Genomic DNA, 17419 nt, shown 5'->3' with positions numbered 1-17419 from the left:
GTGCTGCGATTCATGGGGTTGCAAAGAGTCGGACATGACTGAGTGACTGAACTGAACTGAACTGAATGTCACATGGCGTTGAACAATAATCTGTAGAGCCACATGTCCCTGGCTGGCTGCAAGAGACAGGTTTAGTGGAGTCAATTCCAAATGCCAATGTGTTCCACATTCACCACTCTGTCACCACCATTTCTGTTGCACAAATCTATCTATTACATGTCAGTGCAAATAGGGCTCACATCCTCTGGTTTGTTCTCAGTCTGAGCTGGAAAGGAGAGAGATGAGCAGTTGTGTTCTTATGCATTAACTTTGGAGTCAGGTCCAGGTGTGAATTTCAGCTCTGCCGCCACTCGCTGTGTGACCTGACATACACATTGTGATTTCCTGGTCTTCAGTTTCCCCACCAATTAAACGGTGGCGATGATGGCACAGGGTTGTTGTGCAAATGACATGGAATGATGGATAAGGGCTCAGCTCAGTGTCTGGAAGAAGTGGGTGGTTCGTAAATGATTCCCATCCTTGAGGCCCCAGTGAGCGCTCTGGATTCGTGGTCTCACAGCTGCAAATCACCACGGAGTCTCTTTTCCACCAGTGCTTCAGAAGCTTTCATGTGGCTAAGAGGTCCCCCCGGGGAGTTTGCTAAAAATGGTGATTTCCGGATTCCACCTCCAGACTGTCTGAGTTAGCAGATTTGGGTCAGGACCCAGGCATTTCTGCATTTTAACCAGCATCGTCATGTGATCCTGGACATTCTTGAAACACACTTTGAGAAACTTCTTCGTACAGTTAAGAGAGGTGGGAACACGCCCTGTCTGCCTGCTTCCCCTTTGTCTTCCCAGGAGAGCTTGTGGCACAGGGTAAGGGCTCCTGTGGCTCATCTCTCTAAATAAAATGGAATATTCTAGTCCAGGGGCCCTGAATTCAAATGGTCACATGACATGACATGAAAGCCGCGAGGCAGGGCTGGCTTGTCCGCCCTGGAAGTTAGGTTTCTTGCAAAGGCAGCAGCTATTATCCCATCTGCCAGTGCCTCAGAGACCTGGCATGGCTGCATTTTCTTTTTTTTGTTATGGATTCCAAAAATGTAGGAATTATCAAATCTCTTCATTTTTAAAAGTTGGAAATCATATACGATTATTTTATTTTTACATTCAGTCTGGGCCAAACAGAGCATGTTGATGGGTCTGAAGTGGCCCTTGTGTTGCCAAGTGGTCATCTTGCGGCTGTTCCTGCTGCTCATTTGACCGCTGAAGAAAATGGGGGAGGGAGAGGGCAGGGGAGATAGCAGAGTCCATGCAGCCTGGGGGTGCTGGGAGGTTGGGGTGGGCTCTGCTTCTGCAGAGAGATTGGGGGTGATCAGCACCCTTTTCCAGGAGCAGAGATGTAGGGTGACACCCCAGAGCATCCGCAGCCTTCCTCCCTGCTCCGGCTCCAGGACTGGTGGGGAGGCCAGAAGCCAGCGAAGCTGGAGCCGAGCTTACTCATCTCTCCGCTGCCACCTTCTGCTTTGATGTCTCGATGTTCCAGTTCTGGCAGCCCGAGAGGCAGCGGCAGCAGGCTGCCTGCCCCAGCAGCCGCCTCACACCAGAACAGCTCTTGGCACGACTCGCTGGGGACTTCAAAGGTGGAAAATTGCCCTGGGATAGCTTCTTGAAGGCGCCTTCCTAGTGTGAACAGTGCGAGCGGAGAAGGAGATCAAAGTGGGGCCAACCTTTGGTTAAGGGGGAGTGACGGGCAGGGTCTGCTCAGGGCTGAGCAGAGGGTGTGGCTGGGCCTTGGGGGTTAGCCTGACCTTGAAGGCTGTCCAGAGTCCAGCTTCCGAGGGCTGTCTTCCTCTTCTCACCTGTCCCCCTCTTTGAGGGACCCGGAATCTCTGGGGCAGGGGCGGTGCTGAGTGTTTCTCACCATGTCTTCTGAGCTCTTGGCCTTTTCTTTGGCTTTCTTGGGCCTCATCAGGCACAGCCCCATCTGAGGAAGAAGAACCACTTGGTTTGACCTGCTGGGAGCCTGAGATTGCGTGAGGGCAGGGCAGCCAGCCAAGTGCTGAAAAATCTCTTCCTCTTGGGAAGTGCCAGGCAGCGTCCCAAAAGGGGAAGTGATCTGTGGGCTGATCTGCTAATGATTTATCCCTGGGTCTTTAGACCTGGCACCTGAGGCACCAGCTGCAGTCGGGCTGTCTGGAGCATCTTCCCAGCAGGCATCCGGGAGCATGAGGTAGGAAATCAAGCTCCCAGCTGCCAGCTGCCAGCCACTGCCGCACCAGCCCCTGCCCTCCTTGCCCAGAAAGGGCTGCTTTTGTTTGTTTTCTCAAGGCAAACAGAGGCTGTAAAGCCGTGGCCTAGTGGAGGCTCTGGGGATGGACCAGGCCTGGGACACGTTGGAGTGATGTGTTGGCACTTGACTCAGCCTGTGTATAGCTGTCCCCATGACCTGGAGGCTTAGCCCTGACCTCTTGGACCAAGAGTAGGAGGCCAGTGCTGACCCCTGCTCATTGACTTCTCGCCACCCAGTTTCCAATATTAATGAAATCATTATTTATATAAGGAATAAGGGCCCGTAGTAAACATTTCAAACAAGCTTAAGATGAAAAATAAATCTCTCCCCATTTCCAATCTCATCCCCAAGGCGTAAACCATGTCAAAAATTTCCTATTTCAGAAAGCAGACTTGTTTTTTGTTGGTTTGTTTGTTTTCCTGCAAGGCAAGGCACACGCGATCTTAAGTTCCCCGATCAGAGATTGAACCATGTCCCCTGCAATGAAAGCCCAGATTCTTAGCCACTAGACCCCCAGGGAAGTCCCAAGAAAGCAGGTATTTTTAAAATGAGTGCTTAGTAGGTACACTCTTCTTCAATTTGATTTCCCTTTAACACATCTTTCCATGATGAGGAGCTGTGTTATTTGAAGCAGCTGAACAGTAGTCTAGTGCCTGGCTGAGCTGTGATCCATTAAATCAGCTCTCTGTGGATGATATTTTGAATGCTTCCAGTTTTTCACTTTTACAATTGAGTGGCAATGGGCCTTTGTGTACTCTACAGGGGTGTACTAGTGCGTATGTTTCTGGAAGTCTTTTAAAACTTTGAGTATATGTATTACATTTTTCTCACTAACACTCTGAGGGAGGGATGACGGTACCCATTTGACAGATGAGGAAAATAAAAGCTCAAACAACTGAAAGTGGTTTGCCCTGGGTCACATTTCTGGCATTTATATTCATTCAAAAAGTGTTTATTAAATATGACCACTGTCCTGTACAGGATATGTGCTAGATACTGGAGAAGCAAATGATTGAAGTCCTGCCCTGTTACTGCTTACAGCCTAGTGGGGAAGTTGTGTGTGTATATATGTATGTGTGTATATATACACACATACGTATGTACATATATACACAGCTTGTGTGTTGTATACACAGTTTGTACACAATTTTTTGTGTTGTATATACAATTTCACACACACAAATTGTGCTAAATGGTTTGAAAGACAAACCACAATATTATAAAAGAGAATGACAAGTGGACTGATTATCAATTGTGCAGTCAGAGAAAACCACATTTATACTGGGATGATGTCATAGAGTAAATGTTAAGTTCCCCTCACCTCAATTCATGTTGAAACCTAGTGTCTAATGTGATGGTATTTGAAGGTGCCTTTGGGAGGTGATTAGACCTAGGCCCATGGGAGTGGAGCACTCATGAATGAGATCTGTGTCCTTAGAGACCCCAGCAAGCACCCTTGTTCCTTCCACTGTGTGAGGACGACGTGTGGTCACGACCCTCCCTGGGTCAGGAGCTGGGTGCTCATCAGACCTCAAATCCTCCAGCATGTTGATCTTGGCCTGCCAGCCTCCAGAACTAAGTGAAATAAACTGTTGTTGTTTCTAAGCCGCTCCATCTTTAGTAGTTTGTTACAGCAGCCCGAACGGACTAAGATATGAAGGAGGAGCAGGATTGCCAATAAGAACAAGAGTGAGAAGGTTCTGGGCGGAGACAGCAGCATGTGTCAAGGCCCAGAGTGGGAACGTTTCCGCGCTCGGTGTCCAAGGACTCAACAGAAGGTCAGTACGGCTGGTGTGTGGTGAGTGTGACAGGAAGTGGGGAGAGGCTGTTAGGGAGACAGGAGGGACGGGGTGCACAGAGTCTTATGGAGAGGGACCTGCATTTGTCCAGATGAAGTGGGAAGACATTGAGGCCAAGGGAGCTGTTTTCCTGGGGAACCCTACGGAAGTCAGAGGAAAGCCAAACCGGCCCTTGTCAAGGTTTGACCTTCGAATAAGAGTAGCAGTAATAATGATGAGTTCATGTTTTTGAACGTGCTCTGCATCAGCCACTCTGCTCAGTACTTTCCATATGTTACCTGCCTTAACCCTCGTTTCAAGCATTTGAGGTAAGTACTATGGTTACGATCTCACTTTTATAGATGAAGGGACCGAGATTGGAGAGATTAAGTAATCATCCAACTAGTTAAGTGCCCATGGGACATTCGTCAAGACTGACAATATTCTGGGCCATAAAACGAATCTCAATGAATTTAAAAGAATAAAAATCATACAAAATATGTTTTCTGATCACCATGGAATTAAACGAGAAATCAATAAGGAGAAGATGTCTGGGGAAACTCTAAATATCTGGAAATTAAAAGACACATTGCTAAGTAATTCATAGACTGAAGACAAAATCACAAGGGTGACAAGAAGATATTTTAAATTAAAAATAACAGAAGTGTGACATATCATAATTTGTGGATGCAGCTAAAGTAGTGTTTGGAGAGAAAGGGATAACTTTAAATGCTTTTATTAGGCAAGAAGAAATATCAAAAGTCAATGACTTAAATTTCCACCTTATAGGAAAATAGAGCAAAGTAGATAAAAAATAAATACAAAGAGCTAATAATAAGAGCAGAAACTTATGAAATGCAAGACATAGAGACAATACAGAAAATTAGAAAAATCCAAATTTGGTTCCTTAAACATAATAAGCAAAGCTGACACATTTCTAACTAGCTTAATCCAAGGGAGAAAGAGAATATCAATTATCAATATCAGAAATAAAAAGGGATTGTCATCACAGATTCCATAGATATTAAAAGGATAATAAAAAAAAAGCTATGAATACCTTTAGGTCAATAAACAATAAATTAGATAAAACAGCTGAATGTGTTAAAGTGTAGAACTAAACTGACGCAAGAAATAGAATATCTAAATGTTCCTATGTCTATTAAAGAAGTTAATTTTTTGTTACTAAAGTTTTTTCTTAAAAGGAAACGTCAGGCCCAAATAGCTTCACTGGTGAATTCTATCAAACATTCAAGAAAGAAAGAACACCAATATTAAGTAAATATTTTCAAAATATAGAGAAGAATCACTGCCCAACTGTTTTGTGAGCCCAGTATATCTTTAATAAAAAAAAACCTGACATAGGAATTTATCAAAAAAATAATAAAATTGCAGGCAAATATTTTTATAAATAGAGGCACAAAAATCCTTGGCAAAATAGCAGATCGAATCCAATAATAAGTAAAAATGGTAATACATCATGACCAAGTATGGTTATGTGAACCATGAACTTCCAGATGTTCAAGTTGGTTTTAGAAAAGGCAGAGGAACCAGAGATCAAATTGCCAACATCTGTTGGATCACTAAAAAAGCAAGAGAGTTCCAGAAAAACATCTATTTCTGCTTTATTGACTATGCCAAAGCCTTTGACTGTGTGGATAACAACAAACTGTGGAAAATTGTGAAAGAGATGGGAATACCAGACCATCTGACCTGCCTCTTGAGAAACCTGTATGCAGGTCAGGAAGCAACAGTTAGAACTGGACATGGAACAACAGACTGGTTCCAAATAGGAAAAGGAGTACGTCAAGGCTGTATATTGTCACCCTGCTTATTTAACTTACATGCAGAGTACATCATGAGAAATGCTGGGCTGGAGGAAGTACAAGCTGGAATCAAGATTGCCAGGAGAAATGTCAATAACCTCAGATGTGCAGATGACATCACCCTTATGGCAGAGAGTGAAGAAGAACTGAAGAGCCTCTTGATGAAAGTGAAAGGGAAGAGTGAAAAAGTTGGCTTAAAGCTCAACATTCAGAAAACTAAGATCATGGCATCCGGTCCCATCACTTCATGGCAAATAGATGGGGAAACAATGGAAACAGTGGCTGACTTTATTTTTTGGGGCTCCAAAACCACTGCAGATGGTGATTGCAGCCATGAAATTAAAAGATGCTTACTCCTTGGAAGGAAAGTTATGACCAACCTGGACAGCATATTAAAAAGCAGAGACATTACTTTGTCAACAAAGGTCCATCTAGTCAAGGCTATGATTTTTCCAGTAGTCATGTGTGAATGTGAGAGTTGGACTATGAAGAAAGCTGAGCGCTGAGGAATTGATGCTTTTGAAGTGTGGTGTTGGAGAAGACTCTTGAGAGTCCCTTGGACTGCAAGGAGATCCAACCAGTCCATCCTAAAGGAGGTCAGTCCTAGATGTTCATTGGAAGGACTGATGTTGAAGCTGAAACTCCAGTACTTTGGCCACTTGATGTGAAGAGCTGACTCATTTGAAAAGAGCCTGATACTGGGAAAGATTGAGGGCAGGAGGAGAAGGGGACAGCAGAGGATGAGATGGTTGGATGGCATCACCGACTCTGTGGACATGGGTTTGGGTGGACTCCGGGAGTTGGTGATGGACAGGGAGGCCTGGTGTGCTGCAGTTCATGGGATCACAAAGAGTCGGACTCAACTGAGTGACTGAACTGAACTGAAGTGTGGTTAAGGGTTAGCTCCAAAATGAAAGTTTAATATTTGAAAATCAATCTTTAAATATAATTTCATAAAGCAGCAGAAAAATCATTCATTTCATTGAATGGAATTGATTACTTCAATATGATCAAATTGATTACTTCAATATTGAATCAATTCAATATTGATTACTTCAATTTTAAAATGCTTACAGAAAAATAAGCAACTCAATCAAAAAATGGGCCAAAGAACTAAACAGACGTTTCTCCAAAGAAGACATACAGATGGCTAACAAGCACATGAAAAGATGCTCAACATCATTCATTATCAGAGAAATGCAAATCAAAACCACAATGAGGTACCATCTCATGCCGGTCAGAATGGCTGCTATCCAAAAGTCTACAAACAATAAATGCTGGAGAGGGTGAGGAGAAAGAGGAACCCTCTTACACAGGAGATCAGTCCTGGGTGTTCATTGGAGGAACTGATGTTGAAGCTGAAACTCTGTGGAGGAAAGGGAACCCTCTTACACTGTTGGTGGGAATGCAAACTAGTACAGCCACTATGGAGAACAGTGTGGAGATTTCTTAAAAAACTGGAAATAGAATTGCCATATGACCCAGCAATCCCACTGCTGGGCATACACACCGAGGAAACCAGATCTGAAAGAGACACGTGCACCCCAATGTTCATCGCAGCACTGTTTATAATAGCCAGGACATGGAAGCAACCTAGATGCCCATCAGCAGATGAATGGATAAGGAAGCTGTGGTACATATACACCATGGAATATTACTCAGCCATTAAAAAGAATTCATTTGAATCAGTTCTAATGAGATGGATGAAACTGGAGCCCATTATACAGAGTGAAGTAAGCCAGAAAGATAAAGACCATTACAGTATACTAACACATATATATGGAATTTAGAAAGATGGTAATGATAACCCTATATGCAAAACAGAAAAAGAGACACAGATGTACAGAACAGACTTTTGGAACTCTGTGGGAGAAGGTGAGGGTGGGATGTTTCGAAATAACACAGAAACATGTATATTATCTATGGTGAAACAGATCACCAGCCCAGGTTGGATGCATGAGACAAGTGCTCGGGCCTGGTGCACTGGGAAGACCCAAAGGGATCGGGTGGAGAGGGAGGTGGGAGGGGGGATTGGGATGGGGAAATACATGTAACTCCATGGCTGATTCATGTCAATGTATGACAAAACCCACTACAATATTGTAAAGTAATTAGCCTCCAACTAATAGAAAAAAAAAAAAAAAAAAAAAAAAAAAGAAGCTGAAACTCCAATCCTTTGGCCACCTGATGTGAAGAGTAGACTCATTGGAAAAGACCCTGATGCTGGGAGGGATTGGGGGCAGGAGGGGAAGAGGATGACAGAGGATGAGATGGCTGGATGGCATCACTGACTCAATGGAAATGAGTTTGAGTAAACTCCTGAAGTTGGTGATGGACAGGGAGACCTGACATGCTGTGATTCATGGGGTCACAAAGAGTCAGACATGACTGAGCAACTGAACTGAACTGGACTGATATATTATATAATAATAATAAAAAATAATTTTCTAACGATAATATTAGGAAATATTATTTCCCTGGGAAATAATAGGGAACTTTCTCAACATTTTAAAAAGCATCTGTAAAAATAATCTATAGATAACATCATACTTAATGACAAAAGATTATAATTATTTTCTCTTGAGATATGTTGTTGCTGTTGTTTAATTGCTAAGTTGTTTCTGACCCTTTGTGACCCCGTTAGACTGCAGCACGCCAGGCTTCCTTGTCCTTCACTATCTCCTGGAGTTTCCTCAAACTCATGTCCATTGAGTTGGTGATGCCATCCAAGCATCTCATCCTCTGCTGCCCCCTTCTCCTCCTGTCCTCAATCTTTCCCAGCATCAGGGTCTTTTCCAATGAGTCAGCTCTTCACATCAGGTGGCCAAAGTATTGGAACTTAAGCTTTAGCATCAGTCCTTCCAATGAATAATCAGGGTTGATTTCCTTTAGGATTGACTGGTTTGATCTCCTTGCAGTCCAAGGGACTCTCAAGTGTCTTCTCCAGCACTACAATTTGAAAGCATCAATTCTTCGACACTCAATTTTCTTTATTTTCCAACTCTCACATTCACACATGACTACTGGAAAAATCATAGCTTTGACTAATAGACCATTGTTGGCAAAGTAATGTCTGTGCTTTTAAATGTACTGTCTAGGTTTGTCATAGCTTTTCTTCCAAGGAGTGTCTTTTAATTTTGTGTCTGCGGTCACCATCTGCAGTGATTTTGGAGCCCAAGAAAATAAAATCTCTCACTGTTTCCTTTGTTTCCCCATCTATTTGCCATGAAGTGATGGGACCAGATGCCATGATCATAGTTTTTTTCATGTTGCATTTCAAGCCAGTTTTTTCACTCTCCTCTTTGACCCTCATCAAGAGGCTCTTTAGTTCCTCTCCACTTGCTGCCATTAGAGTGGTATCATCTGCATATTGGAGATTGTTGACATTTCACCTGGAAACTTGGATTCCAGCTTGTGATTCACGCAGCCTGGCATTTTGCTAGATGTGCTCTGCATGCGCCTGTGTGTGTGCTAAGCCGCTTCAGCCGTGTCGACTTCCAGGTGGTCTTCCCGACCCAGGGATCAAACCCACGACTCATGTCTCCTGCATTGGCAGGCAGGCTCTTTGCCGCTAGTGCCTTCTGGGAAGCCCTGTACTCTGCATAAAAGTTAAATAGGCAAGGTGACAAATATAGCCTTGACATACTCCTTCAACAGTTTTGAACCAGCCTGCTGTTCTATGGCCAGTTCTGTGACTTCTTGACCTGCATAAAGATTTCTTAGGAGACAGGTAAGATGGTCTGATATTCTTAACTCTTTAAGAATTTTCCACAGTTTGTTGTGATTCACATAGTCAAAGGCTTTAGTGTAGTCAATGAAGCAGAAGTCAATGTGTTTCTGGAATTCCCTTGCTTTCTCTATGATCCAATGGATATATTGAGATATTTTATAAGGCAAGATTGCCCATGTTCACAACTTCTATTCAACCTTATTATACAGTATCTAACTCCTGAAATAAAGCAAGAAAAAGAAATAAAAGGCATAAAACCTAGAAAGAGAGAAAGAAAACTCTATCTTTTTGCAGGTACAATAATAATTTATGTAGAAATCCAAAGACTTAAAAAAAAAAAAACTAGGAAAACTAATAAGTGAAGTTAGCAGTGTTATAGGATACAAGGTTAAAATACCAAAACTAATTCTATCCTTAATACTAATATCAAATAATTGATGAAATTAAGAAAACAGTCCCACATATAGTAGCACCAAATAACATTAAATATCTAGGAAGAAATCTAACATAAGATATTCAGGATTCTACATTGAAAACTACAAAATACTGGTGAGAGAAATTAAGAAAGACCTAAACAGATGGGAAAATGTCATGTTTATGGTTTCTAAGACACAGTAATATTAAGATGACTCTCTTCCCTAAGTTGAATTACACTCAAAGCAATCTCAATAAAAGTTCCATAATTTTTGGTGTAAACTGACAAATGAATTTTAATATTTATGTTGAAATATAAAGAGTGTAGGATAACAAAAGCAATTTTTGTAAGAGAGTTGGATAACTTAACCAACTTGTATTCAAGGCTTACTATAAACTTACTGCAATTGAGATAGCTTGGGGGCTAGTGAAAATATAAATATATAGATCAATAAAACAGATTAGAGAGTCCATAAATAGATGAACATGTATTTGGTCAGTTGTTTTGACACAAGGGAAAGGGCAATTTTGTGAGAAAACAGAAGTCTTTTCAACAAATAGTACAAGATATTCATGTAAGGAAAAAGTGAATACTGATGGTTAACACATACCAAACCATAAAAGAAGAAAATAATAAATTAGGTTTCAATTAAAGTAAGAGCCTTTTGTTCTTTGAAGGATATCATTAAGAAAGTACAAAGGCAAGCCACGAATTGGGAGAAAATGTTTGCAACATATATGTCAGAAAAAGAATTTGTATTCGGAATAAAACACCCCTGACAACTCAATAATAAAAAGACAAACCATCCAGTGAGAAAATAAACAGTCCAGTGAGAAAATGGGCAAAAGATTTGAACAGATACTTCTCAAAAGAAGCGATGAGAAAGATGCTCAGAACCATTAGTCATCAGGGAAATGCAACTTTACTGATAATGAGATACTACTACATACTCCCTAGAATGGCTAAAATCAGTGGTGTGCTTATAAATATTTAACAGTTAATTCTAGGAGGGTTAGGAGTAGAGGAAGCCAAAACAGTAGCATTTGCTGATTTTATGGTGTAAATACTCCCACTGCGATCAATTTCAAGCTACCAACAAGAAGATGTCAATGAACCCATAGTTGGTAAGAGAGGCCTATGATTGGCTCCCACAAGCTGCTGCAAGCTAGCTCCAGCATACTACTAACTAAAATGTTTAAAACTGACCATCCCTCTTCCATTGGTGGAAATGTGGGGCAACTGTAGCTCTCATACACTGCTGTTGAGGATGTAAGATGATAAAGTGAAAAGATAAAGTTGCTCAGTCATGTCTGACTCTTTGTGACCCTAGAGTTCTCTAGGCCAGAACACTGGAGTGGGTAGCTTTTTCCTTCTCCAGGGTATCTTCCCAACCCAGGGATCAAACCCAGGTCACCCACATTGCGGGCAGATTCTTTACCAGCTGAGCCACCAGGGAAGCCTAAGAATACTGGAGTAGGTAGCCTTATCCCTTCTCCAGGGATCTTCCCCACCCAGGAACCGAATCAGGGTCTCCTGCATTGCAGACAGATTCTTTACCAACTGAACTATCAGGGAAGCCCTGATAAAACCACTGGTCAAAAAAGAGTTTTATAGATTTTTTTTTTTAATAAAGTTAAACATCATCTGCCACATAGCTCAGTCATTGAACATCTGGGCACACCCAAGTTCATAGCAGCTTCATTTGTAATAGCTTCAAACTGGAACAACCCAGATGTCTACCGGCAGATGACACGCTGGCACATTCATATAATGGAATATTAATCAGCAGTAGGAAGGAATGAACTGATAGATGAATCTCAGAATTATCATACTGAGTGAAAGTTTGTAAAGAAAAAGAGTACACAATGTCTGCTTCCATATACAAAGTTTTTTTTTTTTTTTTTAATGCAATCTACAGTGAAAGAAAACATATCAGTGGTTGTCTAATGAGGGGGTGGAAGGCAGTAAATTACAGTGGGCACAAGGTAATCTTTGGTGGTTCAGGAATGTTTGTAATCCTGATTATAGAGATGATTTCAAAGATGGCAAAACCGATCAAACTATGCAGTTTTACATATGTGCCATTTCATGTACTTCAATTATATCTCGATAAAAGATGAAAAACTATTTTAAAAAGTGCAAACTCCTTGACTTGACCCCAAGCTCAGAGATGGGAGAATTTAGAGAGGAGCTGAACTTGTCGTTTAACAAGCCCCTCAGATAATTTTTATAAAGGTGAAGCCCTACTGAAAGGGAACAAAAATGTAATAAATAAATCCAAATTTAAACTGTGTGACAAAGTTTAATTTTCAAGGTGGGTGAAAGACAGTGTATTTACACTTTAGAGTGGAACCTGAGTTTTAATAGTAGCATTTACATCATCTAACAGTCCTGGCTTGTGCTCGACGCTTTCCCACGCATAGAGATTTGCCTGATGTTGCCCCCACCAGGTGGCAAAGATGGGAGAGTTGACTCTCAGGTCAGCTGAGAATTACAGGGTTAGGTTCAAATCTGCTTTCCACCACATCCCAGTTGGGTGAACTCCTGCACATGTCTCTCTGTCTCAATTATCCACTGTTTTGGATCCAAGCTATTCCAAGAAACTGTAACTTAAATTCTCACCCTCTGACCATCTGGGTAGGGCTTGGTGTCGACAGCTAGTCTCTACTTCATGTGGGGAGGGGCAGCTGGGGTGCTCCTCCAAGACTGAAGGATCCACTGCCAAGACCCCTGGATGATGGCTACCTCCTGGGAGCTCAGGCATGATTGTAGGCTGAGCCTCACTGTGTCTCTTTCCAGACAGATCTTTCCACAGCCTGCTTGCTCTTCATGCCTTCCTTATAGCTTCACAGCTGTGACTTAAAAGCTAGTGTCAAAGAGAACGAGGCAGAAGTTGTATCCCCTCTTATGGTCTAACCTCAGAAGTCACAGTGTCACTTGGCCTGGCTGAGCATCCTTTAATGCCTTCCCTCTTGTTCATCCTCCTGCAGCTAAGCTGGTCTTTCTGCTCTTCTGAAGTCTGAGCCTGTTCCTGTTCTAGAGTGTTTGCACCTGCTCTTTCCTTGGCCAGAAACACGTCCCCTTGCCCTGCAGATCTACACAAGCCAGCCTCCTTCCCATCATTCAGGTCTCAGACAAACGTCATCACCTCAGAGGAGCTTGCCCTTCTGATTTTCATCCCTTCCCATCCCTGTAAATCTTACCAGCTCTATTGAATGGAATTTTCAGGCATGATGGAAATAGTCTTTATTTACATTGTTCAATATAGTAGCCACTATCCACAAAACTATTGGGCACTAGAACTGGATTTCAACTTTTACCTGATTTTAATCAGTTCAGTTCAGTCCCTCAGTCACGTCCGACTCTTTGTGACTCCATGGACTGCAGCACACCAGGCTTCCCTGTCCATCACCAGCTCCCAGAGCTTGCTCAGACTCATTGAGTTGCACCAACTCATCGAGTTGGTGATGCCATCCAACCATCTCATCCTCTGTCATCCCATTCTCCTGCCTTCAATCTTTCTCAGCATCAGGGTCTATTCAGATGAGTCAGTTCTTCACATCAGGTGGCCAAGGTATTGGAGCTTCAGCTTCAGCATCAGCCCTTCCAATGAATATTTAGGGCTAATTTCCTTTAGGTGGACTGATTGGATCTCCTTACAGTCCAAGAGACTTTCAAGAGTCTTCTCCAACACCACAGTTCAAAAGCATTGATTCTTCAGAATCAATCAGCGCTTCAAGAAAGCGCTCAGCTTTCTTTATAGTCCAACTCTCATATCCATACATGACTACTGGAAAAACCATAGCTTTGACTAGATGGACCTTTGTTGGCAAAGGTAATGTCTCTGCTTTCTAATATGCTGTCTAGGTTGGTCATAGCTTTTCTTCCAAGGAGCAAGTATCTTTTAATTTCATGGCTGCAGTCACCATCTGCAGTGATTTTGGAGCCCCCCAAAATAGAGTCTGTCACTGTGTCCACTGTTTCCCCATCTATTTGCCATGAAGTGATGGGACCAGATGCCATGATCTTAGTTTTCTGAATGCTTAGTTTTAAGCCAACTTTTTCACTTTCCTCTCTCACTTTCATCAAGAGGCTCTTTAGTTCTTCTTCACTTTCTGCCATAAGGGTGGTGTCATCTGCATATCTGAGGTTGTTGATATTAATAAATATTAGTTTAAATTTAAATATGTGCATAGAGCTAGTTGCTGCCACATTGGTGAGCTCAGCTCTGTTCCATCATTTCATCCTATTCTCTTCATAACAGTTATCATCATTCAAATTATTTCTTTTTATGTTTTCAACTTTTTATGATGACAAATTCAACTCTATAGGAAATTGCAAGAATAATAGAGTGAACCCTTCACCTAGATTAATTAATTGTCAATGTCTTGCCAGATGAGCTTTCTCTTCTGTTCTGTGCTGCTGTACTCAATCCTGTCTGATTCTTTGTGACCCTATGGATCATAGCCCACCAGCTCCTCTGTCCATGGGTTTTTCCAGGCACGAATACTGGAGTGGCTTGACATTTCCTCCTCTAGGGTATCTTCCCAACCCAGGGACCAAACCCGTGCCTCGTGCAAAGGCAGGCAGATTCTTTACCACTGTGCCACCTGGGAAGCCCATTATCTTCTCTATGGCTGTATATAATTTTTGGTGGGAGGTGGCTGAACCCTTTGACAGTTGCAGATAGGATAGTATTTCATCCCTAATACCCCTAAGAACAAGGACATTCTCCTAATGCCATCACCACGCTAAAGGAACTCAACATGAACACATTATAGTTATCTAATATTGATATTATAGCATTGTTTAATATGTTGTTTGTGTCCCCAAAATGTCTTCTGTGGCATTTTTTTTCTTTTGATCTGGGATGCAATACAGAATTACATGTGGTGTTTGTCTTATCTCCTTATTCTCCTTTAATCTGAAACATTTCTTAGCCTTTCTTGGTTTTTCTTGACCTTGGCATTTCAGAAGAGCAGAGGCCAGCTGTACTGAGAAATGCCCTTGGGTTTGGATCTGTTTGCCTGCTTCCTCCTGACTGCATTCAGGTTATGAGTTTGAGCAGAAGAGCCAGTTAGTGATGTACTCTCAATGTATCAACTCAGGAGGCACTTTGTAATAATTTGTTCTGTTGTGCAGGACACTTATTTTGATTATTTGGTAAAGTTGGTATTCTCCAGAGCTGTCCATTGTCAAGGAACTATTTTTCTCCCCTTGGCAGTTTATAACTGGTCTATGTTGTTGTTGTTGTTCAGTCACTAAGTTGTGTACGATTCTTTGCAACACTATGGACTGTAGCGCACCAGGCTTCCCTGTCCTACACAGTCCCTCATGTCCATTGAGCCAGTGATGCCATCCAACCATCTCATCCTCTGTCACCCCCTTCTACTTTTGCCTTCAGTCTTTCCCAGCATCAAGGCCTTTTCCAGTGAGCTGGCTCTTCACAACAGGTGGCCAAAGTATTAGAGTTTCAGCTTCAGCCTCAGTCCTCCCAATGAATATTCAAGGTTGATTTCCTTTAGGATTGACTGATTTGATCTCCGTGCTGTTCAAGGGACTCTTAAGAGTCTATAGGGAGATCCTTTGGGAATATGTGAATATCCTGTTTCTTACCAAAGCTTCATTCAATGGTTTTAACATTCATTGATAATTAACCCTGAACCAATTATTGCCATAGAGTTGCGAAATGATTTTTTCCTCTTTATTTCCTTCTGTATCTGTGAGTTGGCATTATACTGTAAAGAAAAGATTTCCTTTCCCCTATTATATTTATGTATTCATTTATTTGAATCAGAATGAACTCATGAATTTCATTTTATAATCCATTATTGTCATTATTCATTTTGATACTAAAATTGATCCGGTCCAGGCCAGTGGGAGCTCCTGTAAGCTAGTGTCTATGTTCTTCAGACATGCCCCTGTCACTTCTTGAGATTTTCTTACTTTCTGGCATAGTAAGATATTCCAGGCTTACCTTAATTAATTATTTTTTAAATTGAAATGTTTACTATGTTTGTTTCCCATCTGAAGATAAGCTTTTCCCTCTACCAAGATTCTTAGCACTTAAACGCTTAGGTACAAATTGGACAACAGGAGTTTTAGAAATCTGTTTCTGGAACTAATGAAGGTCACTGCATGAACAGCAAAGAAGGTCCAAATTCCGTCCAGTTCTTAGTTGTTTGATCACAACAGCAGAGTGTAGAGTCAGTGAGGCAGCATGAGTGATGAAGAACATAGGCCATAGGGCTAGGCCTTCCCAGGTTTCTTGCTGCACTTCTTTACTTAACTGCACACTTTGGGTAAGTCACATCTCTCTAAGCCTCAGTTTCATTATCATCAATGTTGGACGCCACTAACAGAACCTCAACACGTGATTGTTATAAGGACTAACAAGAGAATGTACATGAAGTGCTTGGCATAGTGCCTGGCACATGTAGATGGCCGATACATAGCAGGTATTATCACTGTAACATTTTTTCATCTAGTCTTCCCAGCAGCTGGGAGATAGCTTCAATTATAGATGAGGAAACTGAGGTTCAGAGTGGTTACTAAATTACCCAAGGTCACACAGTTAGATGGTGAGGAAGTCCAGGTATGAACTAATGGAAAGGATCTTCCGGATGTACTGGAGAGGGACCGCAGACCTAGGTGGAACAGAGACCTTTCTACCTGGCCGGGTCTTGCACTTCCCCCAATCTCCTGCGGAGTGTAGGCAGAGGGGGTCACTGCTCACTGTGCAACAGAGAAGTGACCAGGGCCTGGCGAAGGAGCAACAAATGTTTTTACTACCAAAAGCTTATCAGTGTTGCAACAGACCGTACGTGGCAGCAGAACAGTGGTTAAGACCATAAACTCTGGTGAGATCTGGATTTGCATTCGAGTGGGAGATCCCAGGTAGGTTGCTTAACTTCTCTGGGTCTTGGTTTCCTTATCTGTAAAACTTCAGGGCTTTTGCAGTGACTGTTCTCTCTGCCTGCAATGCCTTTCCCCTACACTCACATCGTTAACCCTTTTATATCCCTTATTTCTTTGTGAACATCACCGAGCCCTACTTTGATCACCTTACTTAAAAATAATATTCACCTTCTCCACCCCATCACCTTTTCCTGGCTCTACTTCCCCCCAGCACTTCTCACCATCTGACACTACATCCTTCACTTGTTTATAATTTTCTTTGCTCATTGTCTTTCTCTCTGCAGTAGAATGTCATCTCTACCAAGGGAAGGTCTTTGGTTTGTACGGGTCACTAGAAAAGTGCCTGGACATAACAATAGCTTCATAAATATTCCTCATTGTTGTCACTGTAAACAAAGCACACCAGAGTGCTAATTTTTAGGAAATGCTCAAAACAAACAATGTTATCATATCTTGATGATGTTTAATTCCCTCTGGAATT

The 17419-nt window shown here is 42.0% G+C and overlaps 1 pseudogene; it reads left to right on the top strand.

The window, feature by feature from the left end:
* Positions 1 to 2209: 2209 nt before the first annotated feature.
* The window catches only part of LOC122454185, a 54021-nt pseudogene continuing 38811 nt past the window's right edge, over positions 2210 to 17419 (top strand).

Source organism: Cervus canadensis, chromosome 16 (assembly GCF_019320065.1).
Source record: "Cervus canadensis isolate Bull #8, Minnesota chromosome 16, ASM1932006v1, whole genome shotgun sequence".
Classification (NCBI taxonomy): Eukaryota; Metazoa; Chordata; class Mammalia; order Artiodactyla; family Cervidae; genus Cervus; species Cervus canadensis.
This window is presented reverse-complemented; position numbering and strand designations above follow the sequence as displayed.